Source organism: Grammomys surdaster, unplaced genomic scaffold (assembly GCF_004785775.1).
Source record: "Grammomys surdaster isolate TR1022 unplaced genomic scaffold, NIH_TR_1.0 204, whole genome shotgun sequence".
Classification (NCBI taxonomy): domain Eukaryota; kingdom Metazoa; phylum Chordata; class Mammalia; order Rodentia; family Muridae; genus Grammomys; species Grammomys surdaster.
The window spans coordinates 894,254-916,840 of record NW_021604649.1 but is presented as its reverse complement, the minus strand read 5'-3'; the positions used below and the strand labels follow the sequence as shown (position 1 = coordinate 916,840).

General features: G+C 41.1%; 1 protein-coding gene and 1 pseudogene across 1 annotated transcript in view; one reads left to right on the top strand and one right to left on the bottom strand.

Moving 5' to 3' along the window:
- Positions 1–22,587, top strand: part of Clcn5 (chloride voltage-gated channel 5) — a 146,276-nt gene that overhangs the window by 46,663 nt on the left and 77,026 nt on the right. The gene's annotated exons all lie outside the window — the stretch shown is intronic.
- Positions 21,166–21,242, bottom strand: LOC114624097 (annotated as a pseudogene).

The window sequence follows — 22,587 nt, the reverse complement described above, 5'->3', positions numbered from 1 at the left end:
GTGTTGTAAATATTGAAATGTGGAATGAGATTAACATATATTGACGCTCCAATTTTAGCTAAAAGCAAAACATATCTTACTTGCCTTGTCTCACTATATGGAAATGTTTAAGAAATGCTTTCGTGGGTGACTATTTGACAATTCCCCTTTCCCCTGAAACTTCCAGTGTCATTTCCTGTTTTGTAGCTGCTGACTTTGCCTTCTCTGACCTTGAAGAAAAGGAATCAGTAGAGGTCTTCCAGTGCTCTCACAATGTCTTCCAGTTATATGCAGATGTGAACCCGAATGTGAGCTCTGCTTCCTGATGCTACGGTCAGCAGTAGCCAAGGCCAGGCCCTTCACTGCCAACATATGTAGCCACAGTCCTCCACAAGTCCACAAGTGACAGAATCAAGCTTGGCCTGGTGAGGGTGTATGAAAATTCAAAGCTCATATCTACTGTCCTCCACTTGTGTGCTAGATCCACCCCCCAGCCCTACTCAACGAGTTGGCTCAGCAACCAACTCCCTCTTCTGACTTCATCTGCCCCTCTGTGTATTTATACTTAAATGTACCGACAAATTGCTGAAAAGCAGTTGTGCAATTAAAAAAACACTTCCTTGTGGAAAGAAGGTTAAAAAAAAGTAATCTCTCTTTCTCTCTCTTTTTTTCATAGCTAAGGACCAAGCTCAGGGCCTTGCGCTTGCTAGGCAAGCGCTCTGCCACTGAGCCAAATCCCCAACCCCCAAAAAGGGAATCTCAAGTTGGGTGAGAGGTAGTAGGAGAGTATATATGCTCAAAATACATTGAAATTCTAAAAGATTTAAGTGTTGCTGAAAAATGAATGTAGAGGGAAAAAACACTTCCTTCTGTATTAAAACCCAGCCTGCAAACCCTCTAGTTTCTAAACACTCCTTTCTTCTCCTTATAGAAATCCTTCACTATCTCCATTTCTACTTTTCTTTTTTGTTTTTGATTTGGGACACATTGTGTAGCCCTGGATGGCGTGGAACTCACTATGTAGAGCAGGCTATCCTTGAAGAAAATGAACCAGTCAGGTCTTCCAGTGCTCTCACAATGTGTTCCAGTTATATGCAGATGTGAGATTCGCCTGTCTTTGCCTCCAGAGTGCTGGAATTAAAGGCACGTACCAGGCCTGGCATCCATTTCTACTTTTTACACCCCCTCCCTCTGCCTTCATTTCTCTGTTCTCTTCATTTCTTTCCCTTCTCCCTTCCCACTTTCCTTTCCATTAGCCTTACTTTCCTCATGTAGCCTAGAGCTTCATGCATGCTAGGCAGCCTCAAGTATGTTCCGTTACCATCCCGGTACTAGCCAGTCTTTATTAAACACGTCCTATGAAAAGTTTTAGCCTTCACTAGTAAAATTACCCTTATTAAGGTCCGGTGCCTTTCACATCTCTGTCTGACACCTTTTAGAAGAAAGCGTTTATTTGGGCTTAACATTACCAGAGTATGAGAGCCTGTGATGGCCGAGCAGAGGCAGCAGGTGTGGCGACTGAAAGCACAAGCTGACAACTTACTTTTTCAACCTCAAGTGCACACATGTAGAGCTAACTGGGAATGAAGTGATTCTTTGAAACCTCAGATTCCTCCCTCCCAGTGATATACTTCCTCCAGTAAGGCCACCCCTCATAAACTGCACAAACAGCTCTACCAGCTACCGCACCTGCCTTATAACACTACTGTCTTTATTATTCTGTCATTTCCCAAGCCTTTAACTCTGTTTTAGTAGCTCCTCTCCTTTCTCTTGAATTCTAACATTAGTAAGATAGGGACATATTAGCAGCTTTTCTTGTTATGACAAGCCACCTGACACAAGCAACTTAAAGAAGAAATGGTTTATTTTGACTGACGGTTGGAAGGGATACAGTCCGTTGAGGTAGGAAAGATGTGTAGGCAGGAGCATCAGACTGCTGATTGCATTGCACCTCCAGTCAGGAGACAGATGAAACTGCTGTTTGGCTCACTTCTTCCTTTTTATTTGGTTCAAGACCCCAGCCCGCAGGTTGGTCCCACTCACAGTCAGGATGGATCTTCTCTCCTCAGTTAAGCCTTTGCAGAAACACTCTCACAGACTCTCACATATCTAGAGATATGGCTCCTAGGTGATTCTGAATTCAATCAGCTTGATAAGATAATGAAGATTAACTATCATATCTGGTTTAAGCTTTGAACTTTTCCCACTTCTCATCAATCTTGAGCTAATCTGGTCTTGCAGCTGTAAGTAAATACCTCCTTCAAAGATGGGTTTCATATTTATGTTGCTGAATTCCATATGTTTTTGTTCAATTGTATCTGGGACAGATGTCTAATAAGCATCTAAAACCTTAATGCACTCAAAGGCGAAATCCTGGTTTTCTTCCCTTGCCTTTCAAAAAGACCAGCTCCTCTTCCAGTGTTGTATAGTGCTCAAGCCAAGGTGCTAGCCCTAGGTGCTCAAGCCAAGGTGGCAAAACATTTGAGTAGGCTAGATTCTCTGGACATATCTTTGAAATTTATTTCTTTTACTCTTTAAGTCCAAAGCATTATGAAATGTAGTTGGCTGTACTTTTGAAATGTATGTCCAATCTGACATCCATTGGAAGTGGCTAATATCCCATTGCCTCCATTACTTCCACCTTCATTCCTCTTCCCTGGGCTCAAAAGACCTTGTGCTCTACCTTTTGTGTGAGCAGACAAATATGATCAGGAGGTAGAGCCTACTTTTCAGGCTCTCTTTCTCATGACTCACATTACAGATTCTCAGCATTCTTTTTTGTTTGTTGATTTTTATTTTGATCACATGATTGCACAATGTGAAGCAGACAGACCTCCAACTTGCCATTCCCTTGCCTCAGCCTCCCATTGCAGAGATGATGGAGGTGTACTGCTGCACCCAGATCATATCCTAACCATTCTTGCTATTTGTCCTTTATGTATGACCTGGTAGTGTTTCATCTGTAGAACAGGGAACATGATCATTACTTCATAGATATTTGTGGGAGCAAGTTAGTTATATATGAAAAGTACTTAATGTTGTAGACCGGCTCTAATGTTATTCATGTTAATTCGACTCTCGAAATCATATGGGATCTCACATGTCTGTGGTGAGGGTCTCTGCTCCCAGTTGGCTCTGATTGGGAAGTAAAGTTGCCAGCGGCCAATGGTTGGGCAGGGAGACAGAGACGAGACTTTTAGGACGCCTGGGCCAGAAACACAGGAGACAAGAAAGAGGGGATTCTGCCATGACAAGGGCATAAGAGACAGACTATTCAGGGAAGGTGCAGGACAGAGAGATGTCCGAAGTGTAGGTACAAAGGGGAAAGCAGCCCAAGAAGGGCTGCCCAAAAGAGTCCAGAACAGCAAAGATAAAATGTAGATTTAATAAATATTAATTCAGGAATGTGGGAGGGGAGTGTGTTAGCCATGTGGAGGTTCAGGAGTGGCCCAGCCATTGAACTAGCTTAGGACATATTAAAAATGAGCTGACATGTATGTATCTTTTGTTTGTGAATCCAAAACACTTATGCGGGTATAGAGGAGGCATGCTTACCCACTGGAAACATAGAACAGTTTAACAAATTACCACAACTTAATACTCTGCAAATACTAGACTGGCATTGAGAATAAAAAGAAAAGAAAGAAAAAGAATATAAAAAAGGTGGGGAGAGGTCATTGAGTATAATATAAAGTGAATAAGCAAAATAAAAAAATTAAAAGAAGAGTATAAAAACGAATAGTCTATAGGAAGTGAACATTCCTAAAGGCATATATGTGCATGTTCACCAACATACTTTCCCATTGCACTATGTCTAAGGCACTCATCATACCTTTCAGGACCAACACACGACAAAGACACACCCTTGCACATGTATGCTGATGTGCATACAGGAGAGCAAGCCTACAGATTTGCTTTTTCTCTTTCATGCCTTGAGTGTAGGACCGTTGACATCTTAATTACCCTCCCACACCCAAGGCTTGCAGGAGAGCAAGCCTTCTCTTCTCTCTCCTGTGCATAGGCATGACTGCATATACTTCTACAGCAAAAATATGTTGTTTCTCATTTGCTCTGTGTATAGCATGTATATATACACATACACCATTGCCATTTGCCATCTCTTCCAAGTGACTTTCCTGCCTGTGTGCCCCTCTTGGTCAGCATGTGTATGTTCCTCCTGTCTTATCCACCATCAGTTTCATGTAGCTGGTTTGTTGTTTCTGTGTGATCCCTGGGCTGCTTTCTATTGCTTGTTCCATAGAAAGTACCTACCTGTTGTGCCAAGAGAGTGAACCCTTCCCTGCTCCCTCTCTCACATCCCTTGCATGGTGGAGGGTGAGCTCTCTGAAAACCCCTCCCACATGCAGGGTTTGCAGGATGGTGAGCTTCAGCTTTCCTTGCTCTCTTGTGCATGGTGAACATATGCATAGACACAACTTCATAAGAAAAACCACACACCCAAGGAAACAGTCCTGTCCTTTCTTCCACCTGGCATGCACATCTCACTTTTCCTTTCTTGAGGCAGAGCTCATGTGTCCCATGCTGCCTTCGAACTCCCTGTATAGCTAAAGATGATGACTTAGCACCTATTTATTTATTTATTTATTTATTTATTTATTTATTTATTTATTTATGAGACGGGGTTTCTCTGTGTTGTCTTGGCTGTCCTGGAACTTACTCTGTAGTCCATGTTGGCCTTAAAGTCACAGAGATCCATCTGCCTCTGCCTCTGCCTTCTCCGTGCTAGAAATAAAGACCGGAGTGGCTATGCCTGGCTTGATATTCCATTTCTGATCTTCCTTTCTCTTTGTCCTGAATGCTAAGATTATAGGAATGTACTGGCACACCTCGTTTCTGTGGTGCTGGGGATCGAACCCAGGGTTCAGTGGATTCTAGGCATATTCTTATCAACTGAGTTATATTTCCAGCCTTCTTACCCTTTTATTTTATATTTCATTTTAGTTTGCACAGAGAATGGACCCTTGCCTTTGGTGTCAGTTATTGCCTAGGAAGAAGGGACATCTTTTGTCCTGGTCTTGCTTGTCCTATCTAGAGGGGAGCAGAGAGAGTCTTCTCAGGGCTCTCATACACAAGATCGCTGGAAAGAAAGACATCTAGCTAATTCTTACACACTTCTGCTGTCAGGGAACTTACACCTGCTTCTTTAGATTCATTTATTCACATATATACTACATTTCAGGGAATGGAAACCTCACTATGCCATGCCTTCCCACATATATACTTCTTTGCACAGGAGAGTGTATGATGGCTTTTAGACATTTATTTGGGTATTTCTTTTTTGTTTGATACTGAAACTCTCTCTTGAAAGTTGGAGCTTTTAGCTCATTTTGTCCCAGACCTAGGGTTCACAGCTGGTTTGTTTGGTGGGCTATTCAGCAAATGTTGCTTAGTTATCTTTTTTTACTTTGGGTATTTCCCTATGCACCACATACACACCACTAATCAGGACTATTAGGGAGAGGAAGGCAGTAAACAAAATGATTAAATATACAGTGTGTCATTGTTGCCCAGGAGAATGAAAAAGCAAGGGAAACGGGCACGTAATGAGTGGAGTGATAATAGTTGGGACAGTGGTGGTGTCTCAGTTTCCGATAGAGTCTTCAGGAGAGGACCACTGTGTTCTTAGAGAATCAAAGGCATTGAAGCAGCAGCAGAAGTGTGTGGAAAGGGTGTCAGTCATAGATGGAGGAAAAAGTACTGGTGATTAGTGTGAAGCTGTACAAAGGAAGGCTTCTTTTCTTTTTGCAATCCAACAAAAGCCATTGTGCCATTATCATGTTTAGAAGTAATTACCAATTCTTTGACATCATATACCCATTGTTCAAATTTCCATTTCTTTCAGAGGTATCATAAACCAGGATCTAAATAAGGCTCTGGCATTAATTTGATTGGCCAGTATTTTAAATACATTTGAATTATAATCCCATCTTTACTTTTTTCCTCATAATTATTTGTTGGAAGAAAGTAGGTCATATATCTGCATGGCTTTCCACACTCTGGGGTTTTTATGAGCACATTCCTCTGATGCAGTTTCCATGCTCTTTTTCTTGGCATTTCCTATTAATTGAGAGTTGTATCTAAGAGCCTGATTAGATTTGGGCTTAATTTATGGGGAGGGAAGAACTACCTCCATACAGAGATACTGTGTCTCTATGTGTGGTAGTTTGCCATTGATGCTCAAATCCTAGACCATTATTTCATTAGCAGTTGTAAAAGGATGGCATTCGACTGTTCACCCTCCCTTCGATAGCTGGGTTACTTCTGTAAAGTAAAACGTCCCCTCATTTACTATTTGATTACCTACTAATAACAATTTTCCTAAGAAAGACAGGGTAAATGCTTGAATCTCTTTTCAGGACTAAAAATAATGAGTTTGTTCACTAGCATATTGCAAAGAAATGTTTTCAAAAGCTATTTTGATAAACACAGGGATTTAAATGTATTTAGTTTTCCCCCTCATTGCAGTTTTTCTCCCCAATGAAGCCCAAATGTTTCACCTTCTGCCAGTGTGAGCTTCTTCAAATATGGTGTCACATGTCTTTAATCCTACACTTAGAGTATGGAGGCAGGAATATTATTGCAAGTTTGAGACCACTATAGGCCACATAGTGAGTACCATGCCAATATAGACCCTTCCTCTGAAAGTCAAATTTAGTTGGCCTTCAGTCCTTTGGCCTCAGTAGTTATTTGATAACTTCTCTGCCTTCAGAGATGCAAAAATGCTTCCTACTCATTGTCATCATCACTTTTAACGTCTGAAATGCCTTCAACAAGCGCTTGTTTCTTTAAGTCAAATAATGTATTAGAACTCATATATTATGTGGGCATTGGGGTTCTCAGTGCATCTGGGTTGGTAGTTGTTTTTAGGCTTCTTCATGATCAGAGCATCAACAAAATGTTTATAGTTATTTGGCTCATACTGTTAATAATAGATAAAGTATATTATTCAGCTCATTCTTATTTATAATTCAAAGTCAGAGTTATTAGGGCTTTGATATTCCTTTGTTTCACAACCCTCTTTCTGACTGTTGTGTGGCAAATAAGGAAAGTAGGGGCAAAACAGTTCCTGGGGCTGACTAGGAAGCCACTGAAATAATATAGGTGAAGTCTGATGGAAGCTTGGGGCAAGGTGGTAATGCTGACAGTTGCGAAAAGTAGTCATTTATGAATGTACTTCAAAAGTAGAGCCATTTGGATTTTCTGATGTTGGAGGATGTGAAATATGAGAGGAGGAGTCAAAGGCAGACTTCTTTTTCTTCTTTCTCATGAATGAATTGTATGCATGTTTGGGTACCACCTCTACCTTCTCTTTGATCCTTAACACTGTGAGCTTTCCCAGTACACAGTAACCGGGAAAGGACTCAAAAAGAGCAAGCATCCTCTGCACAAAGAAAGCATGTATCTATCACCTCTCCTAGTTACTTCTACAGAGGTTTTTGAGCATCTCTTGGATTTGAGTATCCCAAAGTAGGCAAAGCATGAGGGGTTATGAATGTATTGTGTAGTAAGGTTTGTATCTAAGAATAAATTCCTTATTCACATAAAGCCTCCTTTCATGTGTTCAAGAGCTGTAAAAAGCAAATTTTCTCTTAATTCCTCTATGCAACCCTTGGGCTCCAGCTTTTTTTTGGTCTGCTCCTTCCCTGTGATACCTGCTGCTAGTGCTTTCTACATGCAGTGTATAGAGCTGGGATTCAGAAAAGATTTAAAGATGGAAGGCTCTCCTCATTGCCTGCTTGTATTATAGCTAAGTATTTCTTAACAATGGGAAATTTTGAGAAATATGGTTGTTAGGTGATTTTTGTCATTGTATGAATGTTATGGAGTTGCCTAGTTACTGTTCTGTTGCTGTGAAGAGACACCATAACCAAGGCAACTTATAAAGGAAACGATTTAATTGGGGGCTTATTAAAATTACAGCGTGAGTCTATGACCATCATGTCAGGGAGCATGGCAGCAAGCAGGCAGGCATGATACTGAGGCAGGAGCTGGCAGCACATATCTTACTGCAAGTTATAGGCACAGACAGGGGAGATACTGATTGAGAGATCGAGAGAGAACACGAACAAGCTTGGGCCTGGCTTGGGGTGTTTGAAAGCTTAATGTCCACCCCTAGTGACACACCTCCTCAAACAGTTCCACACACCATCTAGTCCTTCCCAAAACAGTTCCACCTACTAGGGACCAAGCACTCAAATATGTGAACCTGTGAGGGCATTTCTCATTAAACTACCATGGGAGTCTATAGTTAAAGTAATAGGATATAGTATCACTAGGTGATGTCATCTTATGTGACCACCATTGTATATGTAGTTTGTGCTTTACCAAAGCATCATGTAGTGTGTGACCATAGTTCCTAATGTTTGCCAGTGTGCTGCTATGTGGAGCACAGTGGTAAATTGGACAGTCCAGTCCCTTGAGCATACCGACTAGCAGGTGCATACAGAAGGATACAGATCACTCTCACTGTCTACGATCACTGTCTGCTTGTGATGCTGCAGAATGAACCTACTCTAGCCTTCATTTTTTGAGCATCAAACCCTATTCATCACATTCGCAACACACATAAGCACCTCGAGCTGTGAACCTACATCTACAGAGTCCCACTGTCAGGTTAGCAGGAACAGAGCTCCGCTACCCTAACTTTGTTCTCTTACACCTCTAAGGAAGGGCAGTGGGATATCTTGGTTTTCATCTTCGATGGAGCTGTTGTAGGAAGGTATACTTGTTTGTTGACATTGCCTGGCAAATTTATTCATGCATACACAGTCATAGATGTGCTTGTGCATAAACTGGAGAGATAGGAGAATAAATATGAGAGGCCCACCTGTAGCTAGGTGTACGCTATATACAGGCCTGTGAGCATGGAAGGTTTCTTTTGTTGTTTGATACCCTTGTTTTCTCAGAGAGACAATGCCTTATTGTCATTTATATGCTCTCTCCCTCCTTCCCTCCTACTCTCTCCCCCTCTCTGTGGTGTATAGTAGGAAAGTGAAAAACTGAAACTTGTGATGTTATCTTTCATATCCCTCATAGGAAGGGGTGTGAACTTCATTGATTTAGGCACATTGAAGAAGAATTACCAGAGAGCCAGTCATTGCACTGTCTTTTACAGATTCTCCCAGTTACCGATAGTCATGCCTCCTTCACCTGCCTTTTGCATGTTTGAGTATGACCATACTATTGTAAAAAGGATATTCATTCAGACACATGTGTACAAAAATGAGGGTGTAAGAGGTAAAACTAATAATAGCTAGGGCCCAGGTCCTGCACTTTACTCTAGGCTTGCATCTTATTTAATTTTCTTGGTACTCTTTGAAGTATTGTTATTTTCATTTTTCAAAAGTAGTCTATGATCTTGGGGAAAGCAGATGGATTTCTTAATCCAATACACGGTGAAGTATAGGTTTGAACCCGGATTTGTAGATATCAAACTCCATGGTTTCCCTATCATATACACGATGCTGGTGAGGTCCCAGGGTATAAACACCAGCATTACCCAGACTCTTTTAGAAATACAAAATCTTGAGCTCGGTAATCAGAAACCTCTGTAAGCTATATCTTATTACCAAGTCCTCCAGGTAACAGAAGTAACTTTAACAAGATTCTGATATGTGTGAAAGGTAAGGATGCCAATCTACTGCCGCCTTGTGAGCTGATGGCCTCCCCTGCCCTCAGTATTTTGTATCTCTGGCTTTATATTTTTGTTATCTCAGGACAAAATATGTATTTATTTAGACATGTTTCTCTGTGTCTGTCTCTGTGTGTGTGTAGGGTGCAGAGGTCAACCTCAAGTGCTTTCCCTTAGGGGACATCTACACTTTTTTTGAAACAGTCTCTCATCGGGACCTGGTGCTCACCAGTTAGGCCAAGGGGCCTACCTTTCTCTGACTTCTCATGCTTGGCTTTTTTATGTGGAAGCTGGGGGCTGAACTCAGGTGCCTAGACCTGCTTAATGTGAAGTTCAGGTTCACTTTGTCTTCTTTCTCATCACCTTGTGTCAGAGGTGAGCCCATGCATTCATCTGCTGTGAGCTGTGTGCCCTGCTTCCGTTCTCTGATCCTTGCTACCTGGGTGAGAGGGTTGCCTCAGTAAGGATTCTGAGAGCCAGATCTTTGTATTTGTAAAGGACAGAGCGCATCTCTCTTCCTCCTTTTGTGTATTGCACAAACCTTCTACTTGGATTCTAAGCTTGGCAACAAGTGTAGAGTTGTAAACAAGCAATCATCTGGCCTTGCCATTGTGCAGCACACAGTTGAGCTAGAAGAATCTAATTCTTTATCAGCTATTCCGTCTCCACGGTCACAAGATGGACGTCTTATTAACGCTTGTGTTTTGCAGTCGCACAGCGCATGGAGTTGTGAAGGAGAGAACATTCTCTGTTTTTTCTGAAGAGTCATAAATGAGTTCACGAAACTCTTTTGTTTTGGCAACACACATGCATGCATGCGCGTGCACACACACAGGAAGGGCAGGTTCCTGAGCCTTCTTACTTGCTCCCCCTCTCAAATCCTTGGAACCTAGGTGTGAATGCTGCTTCAGTGCAACACACCTGTTCAAGGATTCAAAGAGGCTGAGCCTTGTCTGCGCGGAGAATGGCCCATACCTGGACATCACACTGGCCACCTTTCCTCCTCCTGTCCAACGGTCGAGTTTGTTCTTAGCTGCCAGACTTTGTTCTGTGCATTTTCTAATAAGAAAATGGACTTCATCCTGTTCAGTAGACATGCTTCTACTTCTCAGACTGAGCTTTCTTGATTCCCAGCTTGCTAAGTGTCAGATCATGTAAGGAGGAGCACGCATTAGGTGCTGCTACTCAGGCAACCCATTTGTTACATCCAGTGATAATCCCTATCCCACAAGGTTGGAATTGTATAAAGGCATTGGAAAGGAGTGGAGTGTCCTTATCCACTGTACCTTCTTTCAGCATGTATATGCATGCTCAGATCTCAGCCTTCTTGCTACCTTCCAAATATACATTAGGTCCACGCCAATTCTCAAGTACGATCTGGGAAAGATACCATTTTGTATATCTAGAAGTTTTCTCTGAGGGAGTTGCTCATGTGGGGGCCAGATACATATATAAATCTCAGACAGGGGTGTCAGGCTTGGGTATAGGTGGTGATGGATGCTTGGCTGGACCAGGACAAGGAAAGTTAGATATTCTATACAGAGCCATACAAACATGGTACAGGTGCCTGGGCCTTCTGCTCTGCTCATTTTCTCTAATCCTTTGTCCCTGGGTGAAAATGCTATCTGTATGCAATGCACCTGGGCAAGGATTTAGCGAAGGTGAGCCCGATCTGCATGAAGGACAGGAGGTCTGTGCATCTGTCTCATCTGTTTGCTGCTTGCAGACTTCCTGTATGCCTTTCCTCCCTCCTGCCTTCTTTCCTTCTCCAAATACAACGGGCACAAGTGCATGGAAGAATGAATGTGACACATTTGGCCTCTCCCCACCTGGATTTTATAGGTAGAACTTTCTTACCACCTATGACCCTAGCAGGTATCGAGGACAAGTGGGGCACATAGTAAACTCTGTATTGACATATGTGCGCAGCTTTTCATTCTAGCTCTCTACTGACACCTGTAAGTTAAATTCTTCTTTAGCTCAACTCTTGGAGGAATGCACAGGACAAGGACAGTAAGCCTTCTTGTTGAACCCACATGCCAGGGACATAGGTGCAGGCTCTGCCTTTCTAGTACTTGCTACTTGAATGAGTGCACTTTACGAATGCTGTGCACCTGGGCAAGGGTTCTGCCATTGAGTCATCTTCACCTAGGACAGACCTCTACAGCCTCCTTCCGCTGTTTTTGTCTATTTGTTAGGCATGCTAGGTACTCAACTAGATAGTTGGTCCACAGGAACATGAGTCCCATATGGTTCCTTCCTTCGGGGAGAGCATGGTCCAGGGAGAATGGGCTGCTTCACATTCATCACACCTGCACGGGTGGACTGGAGATTGGGACTTCATGCACATTCTCCGCATGGATTCTTCTGTATTTTAGCACAATCCCATATAAATGCAGGGTAGGCCGAGGGAAGGATTCACAGACTTGTGCCCACAGAGGGAATCATCTGACCTGGTTCATCAGGAACATCAATGCTTAGCACAAGTGCTGTTTTCAATAATTAGTCCTGTCCAAGGAATCCAAAGGGTGGTACTTTGGCTGCATTTTAAAGGACAGAGCCCTTATATGCCCACACTCTTTGTTCCTTTTCTTTTCTTTCACAGATATTCAGCTATTCACTAGATCGTACAGCTCTATTAGTCATAGAGGATGTAGCAGGAAACAAAATGAACAGAGGTGCTACTTCATTAAGAGACGAATAAACACACTAAGATTCTTGAATATTATAGACGCACAGGCTGCTGTTCAAAAGAATGACCTAGATTCCTTGTTTTCTATTCTGTATGAATGATTCTGTGCAGAGTCTGATAGATGAGATTTCTCAAACTATTCCCCCTCCTATGACCCTAGATACACCTAAACACATGGGGCCTGCATGGAGTGGAGTCGCTCCCTCACAAGAAGTGTGGCTGTGGAACCTGTTGTGCTGTCCCTTGCCTGCTATCCTCATCTCGTCAGTATGTAGACCAGCAGATTGAGTGACTTTCTGTCTACTACCGTCACTGCTTCCATTGGAAGATAGGGTCTTTCTGTCTTACTGTGTAGCTCTGTCCATCAAACTGATACTCCCATAGCCACCTCCAGTGGTCATCCTTTTCTATATAGATTTGGAAGCTGGCCTGGGCAATATGAGATCCACAAAGAAAAGTGAATCTCCTACATGTTAAAAAGAGTAGTATCATAGAAATATTTTTTATTTAGATACAGTCTTACTAAGTAGCTTAGACTAGCCTGGAATTTACTTTATATTCCAGACTGGCTTTGATCTCCTGATCACCTGCCTCAGACTCTGAGTGATGGGATTATAGGTGTGTGCCACTGTGTCCAGATACCTCATGTTCTGAATGGCCATTTACGTTGGTGATTTTCATAAAAGCATGGTCCTCGAACCAGCAGCATCAGAATCACATGGGAAATCATTCAAAGTGCAGAGTTCCACCCCTGACCTAACAAGTCATAACAAATAGCAGGTTCTAGTCCTTTTAAGCCTTCCAATTGATTCTGGTGATTGTTCAAATCTTAGAATCACAGAATCAAGTCAGATGAGGGGCTAGAAAGGAAAGAGCTCTCCCCCTTCTTCATGTATGTTCGTGCAGGCTGTCTGGGAGAAGCTCATCTTGTCCCTCCCACCTTCTCATCCCCACACTTGGTGATCGCATGTGGCTAAATGAATATGTAACAGAGAGCCGTAGCATCATTTCTGTAGGCATGTGCCTAATACTATACACAGACGCATACTTGGTGTACAAAACCAACTCAAACATCTCCTGTGTGCATGGGTTATAGGAGAGTGAGCCTTGTCATCGTGAATCTTCTGCCAGATGATTTAATTAGCACATGTTTAGTGCTCACTATGCTGTGCTATGCATTTTTGCAGAAGTGTTCTGCTGAGGAACGTAGCTTTCTCCAGGACTTCTCTCCAGAGGAGAGATGTGTGGTGAAAGCTGCTTTCCTACTGAGGGAGCAGTCATTCAGGGAGCTAGGAAGTCAGCCTTCCCAGCCAGTCTCTTATTCATTCATATATATATTCGATTCATATATATTCGATGTGGCTGCACATGTGACATATGGAAGTGTAGATGTATTTTCTATGCTTATGTGCAAGAGAGCAAACTCTCTTCTTACACACTCAAATGCACATCTGTTGTATAGGTGTCTAAACCCCAGGTTTGGCACACTCTTGCCTATTTTTAATGACCTGGCATGAATGTTGTCTGGTGTTTTTTTTTTTTTTTTTTTCATTTGTTTCCCTTTTCAAGACAAAAATCTTGCAATATAGTCTAGCTGGCTACAATTTCATAATTTTCCTGTTTCACTCTCCCAAGTGCTGGTACTCGAGGCCTGTGCAGTTTTGCTATGCGTGAATGCTCTTATATCAGTGCATTGGGATTCTGCAAAAATACAAACCCTGAGCCTTGCATACGTATAGGAAAAGCCTATGCGCCACTTCTCGTTATTTTTCTTGCTCTTTTAACTGGTTGCTTGTATTTGTATTTTGTTTTGGCCTTCATCCTTTAACAGTTTGATTGAATTCCTGATGCTTGGTAGTGCTGCAGTGAACTAAGCTGTCTGAAATGCTAGCTTTACTGTCTACTGGGCCCATGGAGCTTAAGCCTCTTCATGATACCAGCTTCCTGTGGGGGGCAGGGAATGAGCTCAGGGTATGGCAATGTAGACTTTTTCTTCATCTGTTCATATATAGAGTGTACCTGTGCACACACATGTGATATGCACATCCAGACGAGCCTTCTGCGTGGCTCCCACTCTGTTGTCCTTGTCATCGAGATATGAATGTTGCCTTGGTGACAACATTCTACTCTTTGGCAGTTAGAGGGACCTTTTACTTCTTATAGAAGGGCAATTACCTGTGAATCAGTGCTTCCTCATTTCTCCCCCAACAAGTACAGATTTGCTGATACCATGCTAGAGGCAGGTGGTAGTCCCCAAGATAGACTAGCTCTTACCTTCAAAAGAGATATGTAGGGAGGGGAATCTCCATGTCTTCAGTTGGTGGTGGGCCACAAAATGGGACTTTTTATCTATAGAAACACATGAAGTGTAAGGGTTCTCATTTCTGCTTTCATACTGGTTTATAGTACAGTACTTCCCTTCCCCCCACCCCCCTGCACATTGAGCAGTCAAGGCCCTGATCCTTCTCCTCTGCTCCTCCTCTCTAATCCTTGCTATCTGGGTGCTTAGTGCTATCTCAATGCAATGCACCTGGGCAAGGGTTCAGAGAAGGTGAGCTCATGTGCATCAAGAAGGACCAGAGACCCTGAATGTCAGCATTTCCCTCTCTCCCCGCTCCTTCCCTCTCTTGTGTGAAATAGTTGTTTGAGTGATTCATGTATACCAGGGAAACCCCTAAAACATTATTTAAGAGATTTCAGGCACTGTAGTTGGCTTCTTTCTAGACTCACTATTGTTATAAAATACTCAGGTACCTGGAATGGGAGGGTGTGGGCTTTCTCTGTATTCTGTCCTGTATGGTCACACAGGATGGGGTCAGAAGCCCAAACCTTCTGATATGTTTCCCTCCTTCTTTTCAGCCTAGAGGTAAGTGTTGTCTCATGCATGGTTTCCAGCTAAAGATTCACTAGAAGGACAAAGAACTATTAGATCTGCCTTCTCCCTTTTCCAACCTCTAGTTTCTACTATGTATTGAGCATTCAGTTTAGTGTTGTGGACACAGTAATGGATGGGTAATACAGGCCAGATTACTGCATGTGGTCTCTGGTGGGTATGTTTAGGGAACGGACTCCATCTGGATCAACAGTGTACTTGGCGACCATGATGAAACATCAAATAGTGATAATGATAGAGGACAAGCTCAAATGCCTATATACCCTGCCCATATGCAAATTCCCCACACATGTATGTGGTTTTCTTCCTACAACTATTTTTCTTCACCATGCCCTTGGAGGCACATTCTTATAGAATCTGTATTTACAGGAGGTTTTACAGTGTGAGCCTGTGGAGTACCCATTATTGTTCAAGACTTGCAGGCAAGAGACTGAACTGCCTTGAGATGTCTACCATAGGTTGTTCTGGTGTGAGGAATAGGGAGGTGTCTGTCTTTTTGCTAACCTTATATGCAAAACATATAATATGGAAATTAAAAATTCCTAGATGTTTATGTTACCATACTATAGTCATATAGTGATGTGTCTTCATCTCCATCTTTGTCTGTCCCTCACTTTCTTTGTCTATTGTATTCACTTAGGGTTTCATTCCATAGAGCCTTTGCCTCTACTCTCTTACATAGGCTGTACATACATCGTAAGATTGCATTTTCTCCCCTCCACCATCCTTGGTGCTTAGCATACTGTTCTGTGATAGGAATTTTAAGAACAGGATTCTTATCTGATGTAGACCAGCGCATAGTATCCTTAGATACTTGATGATATTTTGGAAACAAAGGGACACTATGTAACCTAGGCTGGCCCTGAATTCATAGCACTTCTGGATGCTGGGATTATAGGGGTAATTACCACTGCCACTTGACCCATTCATTTTTTTTTTATTTTTGTAATAACAAGATTGAATGACTGTTTTATCTTTACATTACTTCAAGATTCTGTCATCTGTTCCATGCTATTAAAGGGCAACAGTTCATAGCTGTAAGCATAATGGACATCTCAGGGCTTCCGTTCTTATATCTGCACAGAGGATGACTTTCTTTTTTTAAAGATGGAGTTTCATATAGCCTAGGCTGGCTTTAAGTCAGCTGTGTAGCCAAGGATCTCTCAATCTTCCTGGCTCTACTCCTGGTCCCACCCTTACAGGGTACTTAAAAATATATTTATTTGTTTTATGAGCACATATGTGTACCGTGTGCATGTTGTTGGGTTTCCTGAACTGGAGTTACAGATGATTGTGCACTACCAGGTGGATGTTAGGAACTAAACCTGGAGGAACAACAAGTTCTTTTAATGACTGGGCATCTCTCCAGCCCCCTTACAGGGTACTTTTTAACACCAGTGTTTCCTTATGAGTAAACTGCAATTTGGTCTACTTAAGTTTTTTTTTAAACTAACAGAATTAATTTTGGGGAGCAGTTTTAGGTCTACTTGAACAGCTAACTGGAAGATATCAAAGTTTCCAGATAGTTCCTACCTCACAATACTCTGTTCCTAACATTTTATATTAGTGTTTCACATTTGTTACTAACAGTGAACCAATGTTAATACATTGTAATATGTTGCAAAAGTTCATAGTTTATATTAGAGTTTTTTTAAAAAAAAAAAACTTATTTGCTTGAGACAGTGTCTTGCTGTAGAGCCTAGGCTGGCTTGGGCCCTAAGATCCTCTTGTCTTAGTGTCCTGACTTTACAGGCCTGCACCATTAACCCATGCCATTTTTTTGGGAAATAGGTTCTCACTATATTGTCTAGTGTAGACTGGAGCTTATGGGCTTGAGCTGTTAAGTGTTTGGGCATATAGACAGGCACCAATGTGCTTAGGAGGGTTTCCTTCTATGCTGTGTAGCCTATAGGTCTAGACAAATATACAATAACATATATTAACCACCCACCATTATAGTATCCTGTACACCCTGCCTCTTCGCTGTCTTCTCCTCTGCTACCCTAAATCTCTTGTAACCACTGCTCATTTTATTGTTTCCACAGTCTCTGGAATCACACTGTGTGTCACCTTTTCACAAGATCTTTTTTTACTTATCCTTATGCATTTATGGTTCCTCAATGTCTTTTCATGGTACATGATTCCTTTTTACGTATTGTTGTATCTGATTTTCTAGTGACTGTTTGCTATTTTCACTTCTATGTTCATAAGAGGTACTAGTTTATAGTTTTCTTATTTTTATGTAATTATGGTCTTAGGCTAATCCTGGATTCAGCAATACATGATTTCTGCTAAAGTGTTTAGTAAAGTAGAATACACTGGTGAACTTGTTTGTGTTTTCTGGTTTTACTGATTCAGTTTATTTAAATAAATGTAGGCCTGTTTTCACAATCTAGTGTTTCTTGTATGAATTTCAGTGGATCAATTGTATTTTTTAAGAATTATTAATTTCTTTCATCTAGGCTATTGTAGAGGAATTTTAATCCAGCAACATGACTGCTCTGGTAAAGGATCACATCCAAAATCTTCTAGGTCTGTGTGATCTGGCTAGAATACAGACACACCTTTAATCCTAAGAGACAGAAGCAAGCAGATCTCTTGAGTTCAAGGCCAGCCTGCTATAGAGCAAGTTTCAGGTAAAGAAAAGCTTAGGTACATGCCTTTAATCCCAGTACTCAGGAGACAGAGGCATGCAGATCTCTGAGTTCTAGTAGAGTCAGTTCTGTTTAGTCAGTTGAGTTCAGTGCAACAGAGTTCAGAGTCAGTTGTACATAGTACTGTATGTAGTAGAGTTAAATTGGTGGCAGTTGAGTTGGTGAAATTTCAGTTCCTGGAGTTTAGAGGCAGCTTACCAGGACAGTTTTACAGACAGGTTGCAGAGAACTAACTAGACACAGAAGACAGAATGAGTTACAAAGTGAGAAGGAGCCAGAAGATTAGAACAGATTGCTAGAGGTAGTTTGAGGCTTGGCAGAGCAATTAAGTCAGAGGCTGAGAGAAGCAAGTTTGAATCAGTTTGGAGAGGAGTTTGAGCCAGAATAGCTGAGTTGAACCAGCCAGCCACAGTTCAGAAAGAGCTAGAGAGAATGAGCTATCCAACAGTAAGTATCTGAGACAACAATTAATTACATCAAGTGAATAAAAGATACTTTACAGGCTATAATAAATGTCTAGACACAGAACTGTTAATATGTCTTTATTATGTTTGAAATGTCCATGCAACCAATAGTGACAGTCTTTTCCCCCTTTATTTTTAAGATATAGTCTTGCTATGTAGCTTAGTTTGGCCTTGAGCTTCCTATGTAATCTAGATTGGCCTTAACTCAATGATCCTTTTGCTTTACCCTTCTAAGTACTGGGATTGCATGTGCCACCATATCCAGTTTTTGTTTTGTCTTTGGTATTAGTGATTGTAATGGCTCTTCCTGGTTGTCAAACTTGACTCTATCTGGAATGAACTACAATCCAGAATTGGAGGGCTCACTTGTGATCCAGATCTTGAGGCTGGAAGACACAAGTTTCTGACCTGGATCTTGGCAAATCCAGATCTTGTGGCATAGGGGCTTTGAAAATGTGAGGTCCAGGCAAGGTAGTACATCCCTTTAATACCAGGAGACTAAGGCAAGGAGATCTCTGAGTTCAAAGTCAGCCTGGGATAAAACAAGTCCCAGATCTAGGCATGGTGGTACATCTGGGCCTCACCTTCTGCTGGAGACCCATATAAGGACATTGGAAGAAGGAAGATTCACTCTTTGCCACTTGCACTTACTTGCCAGCACATCTGTTGGAATTTATTTCTACAGAAGACCAGCTGAAACAACTAGTCTTGTGGGACTGAGCAACTACTAGATTCTTGGACTTCCCATTCACAGCTGCCCATTGTTGGGGAGTTGGACTACAGACTATAAGTCATCACAATAAATTCCCTTACTATATATATAGAGAGACATTTCATAAGTTCTGTGACTCTAGAGAACCCTAAGACAGTGATTTTTACCTTTTTTTGTTGTTGTTGATCTGTCTAGTCTAATAAAGTTGTTGTTAAACCTGTTATTCTTCTTTTCAAAGAACAAGCTTTTTATTTTGCTGACTTTTCTGTTAGTCAGCTTTCCATTACTGTGACAATATATTAGTGAGAAATCAACTGGAAGGAAGATGTGTTTACTTTGGTTCAGATTTCAAAGATTTCAGTCTATAGTTGGCTAGGTCCACTGCTTTTGAGGCCAAGTAAGGTAGAACATAGAACAGAATTGCTCCTTTCAGGTACTGGTTATATGCTTGCATGGGATAGTCTCAGTTGATAGAGTACATGCCTCATGTGCGAGATGGCCTGGGTTCAGTACCCAACACTGAAAAAAAAGGGTGTATTCTTCCCGAACATGTAGTAAATTAGGCCCACCTCCTATGGTTTCTAGTGCCTCTCAGTAATGCCACCGAAATATGAATTCGTTGATGGGTTAATCTGTTTATAAGGTGAGAGTCTCACAGTCCGATCACCTTGCACAAGCTCCACCTCTGAATCCTACTGCTTTGGGAGTCAGGCTTTCAACAATAAGCTTGGGGAAGCAAACACTTCTTCCTCTTCCCTTTCTCTAATTTTGTTCTACTTCTACAGTCAGTATGTTCTAGCTTTCTAAAGTAGAAATGCGACTGATTTTTAGATGCTTCTGCTATGATTTATCTACCTAGTGTGAAATTTTTTTATTTTACCATATACCACCTTCTTTTCCCTTCTTTCCATGCTTTCATTTTGATTTTCTATGGTTTGGCTTTGATATATTTAAATATAGGCTTTTATTGAGTTGGGTAGAGGTATTTATCCTCTTCATTGTATTTTGAGCTTTCTGGACTTATATTTGCATTGATCATTAATTTTAGGGAATTCTTACTTGTTATTATTATTTCCTGTGGGTGCATGCATGTGTGTGTGCATTGTATGTGTGCCTGTGTGTATGTGTGTTTACATGTGCCCATGTACACATGTAGAGGCCAGAGGAGGACATAGATATCATATTCTATCACTCTCCACCTTACTCCTTTCAGACAGGATCTCTCACTGAGCCTGAAGCTTGCCAATTTGGCTAGGGAGGCTGGCCAGCCTTCCAGTGCTGGGCTGTAGGCATATACAGCCATATGCAGCTTTTTTGCATGGATGGTGGAGATTTGAATTCAGGTCTTTATGCTTGCTGCAAGCACTTTTACCCACTGAACCCCTTCCCCAGTTCAGGTCCTTATTACATCACACATTTCTTTTGTTCTTTATTCCCTCCCCCTAATGCTTCCACTGTGTCTTCCCTATTTATACCACAGTTCTGGGACAGTCTGAGTTTTAAAAATGTTCATTTTTAAAGCCTACCCATTTTTTTCCTTTGCTTTGTCCAGTTCATTCATGAACCCATTAATGAATTTGAATTTCTCTTGCAGTGTTTTTTATGTCTAGCATTTCCTTTTCTTAAAAAGTCAATAAACTTTGGTTTAAGGGATTTCACATGTAGTTTCTTTGCTGTTCAACAATGTCATTGAAATTGAAGGTTTCCTAAGGCCATTTCTTGAAGTTCCTTTCAAGGACTTATCCAATTGTGCTACTAGCCTATAATTTTTTCATTCTTTTATCTCTCCATGAATTAAGGATGCATAAATGATAACTTCAAAGTTCTCTTTTAGAGATATTTGGAAATAGTGTCTTCAAATAATTCACTTTCAAAATAATTTTTAAGATAGATTTGCCTTTCACTTTCTGACATCCCAAATATCTCTTTAAGAATTGAGTTCAGAACATACTCATTCTGGTCATACTCAGAATACAATGGATCTGTGAGTAGAAAGAATATGGCAGCACTCATTGAAACAAGCATCCTTTCACAGTAAGACGGTTATCTTCAACTCCTGACCTCATGCTGGAAACAAGCTGCATTATCAACACTATTATTGTTTTGAATTCTTTTGTGTCATATTCTTTCTTATATGTATCAAAATTCATGCTGAACAATGGATTCTAGTTTGCAAGAAAGGATTTATTTATTTAATATTTATGTAATTTTTGAAATTATAGTATAATTACATCATTTCCCTTCCTTTTCTTTCCTCCAAATCCTCCCTATCTATGGGTATAAGAACAAAAATTTAAAGTATAGTTAGGCATTATTCTGATTTAATATAGTGGTGGTTGTAGGTTCTCCCTAGGGATTTATGACCTCACCAGACCTGGGTAGTTGGCTAGGTTTCCAGTAACAGGCATGGTTTCCCTCTTGTGGAGAGGGTCTTGCGTCAAAGTAGACAGCTGTTGGTTACCACAAAGACATGTAAGCTGCTGCTACACTCTTAACATTATTGTACCATTCTGATCATTGTTCTGTTGTCATAGCATTAGGACTGTTCGTTTCTTCCCTCCTGTGGAAACTTACTTGACCATTTAGTCATTTAGTGGATTCGTTGCAGCTCTATTCACAATAGCTAATGAATGGAACCAACCTAGATGTTTGTTAACAGATGAGGAGATAAGAAAAATGTGGTACATATGCACAATGGAGTATTGGACTGTTGAGAAAAAATGAGATCGTGAGATTGGAAGGTAAATGAATAGAACTGGAAAAGATTATGCTGAGTGAGGTAGCTCTGGCTCAGAAAGACAAACATTGTATGTTTACTCATACAGATCTAGCTTTAAATCTTTAGCATGTTAACTTAAAAAACAAAACAAAACAAGCAGAAGCCAAGACGTCTTTTAGAGGCTAGGGTATGATAAGGGAGGGAGGATGGTAGATTATAGGTAAAATAAAAACAGGGAGGTAGAATATTGGGGTGCAAAGGTTTAAGTGGACAGAAAGGAATGAATATTGGGGATGGTAGGAGGTGAGAGTAGAGGAGTAACCCAAAGGATGGGTGTATAAACTCTGTATGGAAGCCTACTATCTCACAGCTCAATTAAAAAAATGCTTGGAAAACAGTAGAATACACATGAAATGACAGAAAACGGGGGGGACTATGTTGAGATAAAAGGATTAAATGGGGATAGGAGAGGGGAAGGAGGTGAAGAAGCAGTGGGGAGTTTACCTAAAACTAAGAATGTATGAAAAAGCCTCGTGGAAGCCCACTAAGCTAATTTCAGCATTTGACTTAAAAAAAAAAGATTTCAAATGGAAATACTCTGTTTGAATGAACAGTGCTGTTCCCAGAAACAATGATATTAAATGAAAATTTCAATACAAGGCATGGGATACCTGTGAGTCATATGCTCTTCGTGTCTGGGATAAATATGATATTCCATGTTCTTTTAGAATTTGTCATATTTTACTTTACTTTTCAAAGACATGCTCTCACTCTGTTTCCCAAGCTGCAGTAGAACTCACTATATAGCCAAGTCTGGCCTTG